Here is a 3444-nt window from a genome sequence, read left to right as displayed (position 1 = left end):
GTATTGTAGCTCCTAGATTGTTGCTTAGGAGCAGATCTAGAAATCTATGTAAGGGGAGGTTAAATTTTTTTTGAGGTATCAAATTACACATCACAAATTTTAGGGTGGGTTGAAATTTTTTTTAACTGATTTATTAGTAAAATTTATTATTTATATATTAAAAAATTATTTTTAATTGTGAGCTGCCCTAGGCTTCAGCCTAGAGCAGCTCATGCATAGATCCGCCCCTGGCCGCTTGCTCCCAATTTCTTTTTCCTATATATGTATTCGTTCTTTGTTTTACTATTTCATTTGTTAATATGTTAACTGTTAATATTAATCTAATTTTATTTTAATCCTCCTTTCCTTTAACAATAATAGCAGATTAATCTTCCTTCACCTGTTAAATGTTAACTATTAATCTGTTATTTTATTTTAATTTTTTATGAAAAAAAAGATTAAAATAGTAGATTAAAATTGCTGATGTTGTTACATTATTATAATAGAGTATAATATTTATTCTTCAAAAAACTTTTAGTTTGTCAGTTGGGTCACAAATAGTTGTGTTAGTCTCATAGTGATACACGAAATTGTATACACGAGTAATCTCATGGTGTAGTCTCATAGTGATGCATGTGTATTAATTGTAATTATTTTAATCTTGATATTTATTAAATTAATTAAATATAGCACGTAAAGTTTCAATCAAATTTTGTGTAAGTTTATGATCTAATACAATGAAGATGTTCAAGCAGATGAGTTGAGCTATGATTTATAGAGGTGCTCAATATTTTTTTTTTTTTTTTTATAGATATCACAATTTTAATGTTGATTAATTTGTGACATTTGAAAAAAAATTAGTAAATTTATTTAGTGACCCAATGTTGAGATTCGGGAATGGTTTTGCATGCCTTGATGTTAATCTGATTATAATGTAATGCTATGGGATTTAATGGATTGGCATATTGATGTTGGGTGTAAGTTGTTTGGGTGTTATGTGTAAGTGGTATGGGTGTAAGTTGCTTGGGTGTGATCGAGTGTATAAGGAACAAAATTGTAGTGTTTAACCTAAGGCATCTAAAGGAGGCTTGAGCCATTCGGATGTGTTAGATGCATGGCTACATTTAGATGAGACATGATGCATTCGGAAGGCTTGGGGAAGCATTTGGATGGAGAGGCCACACATTCAGATGTCACTTACATGGGTTTCTCACCCTTTATGTCTAACATTCAAATGGGGGATGGAGCACATTCAGATGTCTCTCTCATGCTTTTTCCTTTTTTCTCTCATGCATTTGGATGTGGACTCTATAGCATTTAATATAATGATATCAAAGTAGGAAGATTTTATGTCATTATTAAAGATGCAAATATTCAAAAATAATTTATTTATTCATATTATTAGAATATTTTTTTAATTAAAATAATATAAAAATCAAATAGTTCCAGACCACACATGGTTCGGGAACCCAAGGTTCTCTGACCCCGAGCTAGAATTCCCCTGTTAATGTTAATAACACTAATTGGTATGCAATTTAATTTTAATTTCTTTTAGATTGCAGAGTATTGGTTGTTGTGTATTATTTGATATTTATTTATTTTTAATAATTTTAAAATACAGGCTGGTATATATTTTTTGATATTTAATTTGTTCAGATTATAGAGCACTTACTGATGTGTTTTATTATATAGATTTAATAATTTTTTTCTTTTTATTATAAAACATTAACAAATATACAATAACTTTAATTTATGTTTTTTTTTTCAGTATTTACAATTTTTTTTTACTTGCTCTTATATTTTAATTTACAATATTGGTGAATATTATAAATCTTATATATTTGTTTCTTATTTGAATTTTGTAGAGCATTTAATACAAACAAATTTGTTACAAGTTCTTTACAAATTTCAGAATAATATGTATAAATTATAATTATATTTTAATCTTAATATTATTTACACCATACTTTTAGGCACGGATATATGCTCGTATTTTTAAAGTCTCATCCACAACTAAAAAAAAAAGAAAAATGATTGTGGGTGGTAGAATAATAATCAAGAGATGAATAGAAATATTCTCAATCTCATACATAAATGCCAAAGGTTTTTGTAAAATAGTTAATTTCATAATATTGAATAATTAATATTATTATAAAAATAATAAATTTACAAAAACAATGAAATCCCTACCAAAATACATTAACTGTGACGACCTGAACCTGAACTGTCGCTAATTGCTGTCTTCATCGTAAAAGACTGTCGCCCTCCCAAATTTCCCTTGCAATAATCGTCCTCTTCACCACTCTCCTTGCGATCTTCGTCATTTTTAAAGTTTTATAAATGAATACATATATATATATATAATAGTTTATTAATAACTCATCATCCAACAAAAGTTTGAATATATATATGTATAGCTTTAAACATGCTATATTAAAAAGAAATGAACAATTTTACAGATCTTTTATTTAAGAAAATACTATCACTACTTTGATTGTGTGTGACTTATAATATATAGAATAATACTATTTGCACAAATAAGGTTTTTACAAATGAGTTTTCACGTGGCTTAAAGAACCATTTTGCCCCTTCTTTCTCTAGCAACCTCTCATTTCTCACGCATTCCTCTCGCCGTCGCTGTCGCATTCTTGCCGATGCATCCAACCCTATCGCCGACCTTCTCACTGTCGTTCTTCGCCTCTAGCCACCTCGCCTGCTCTTGTCGTCACCTTACTTGCTCTCATTGCTGCAACCTTGTGGCCTCATGGCTGTCCTAATACAGCGGCGAGGCGACGATGAGAGGTGAGCTAGTTGCTAGAGGATGTAGTGGTGACCAGGCAAGGTGGTAGCTGCGAAGCAACAAGGTTGCAGCGGTGAGAGGCGAAGAATGGCAACGAGAGGGTCGACGGTGCACGTCGGTTGCTAGAGCAAGGGAAGGGGGAGAGAAAGAAATGGGTGAACAAAAATCACAATATTTTGATGTTAAAATATCTCGATATATCACTCTGTATGCTCCATTGTCAAATTTGTCCTTATACAAATAGCATAACTCTAATATATATTTTTTTATAATTATCACAAATACTTTTAATAATATATAACATCATTAATTTGCCTATATTCTTTTTTACCAAAAATACCAAAGACTATCATAATACACCTTTTAGTTGCAAACCTAAGAATATATACATTCGTATATATATCATATGCTCGTGGCATTGCCAAATCACAAAAAAAAAAAAAAGAAAAAAAAAGAAACATATAGAATAAACCTCGTCGTGAGCAAACCGACAAAACTTTCCTAGTTGGACCAGCTGGTGCTTGTGGTCGCTATGTACAACAAAATTTTCATATAAGATTGGTACATACACGAGTGTATATATATATATATGTATCTGTATCAACTTTCCAAGGCATTTTGTATGTTGATACTACCCATTCAATGGCCAACCATCACCAAAACGA

This window comes from Diospyros lotus, chromosome 14, assembly GCF_014633365.1.
Source record: "Diospyros lotus cultivar Yz01 chromosome 14, ASM1463336v1, whole genome shotgun sequence".
In the NCBI taxonomy this organism is placed as follows: Eukaryota; Viridiplantae; Streptophyta; class Magnoliopsida; order Ericales; family Ebenaceae; genus Diospyros; species Diospyros lotus.
The sequence above is the reverse complement of the archived record's forward strand: the minus strand, read 5'-3'. Positions refer to the sequence as shown.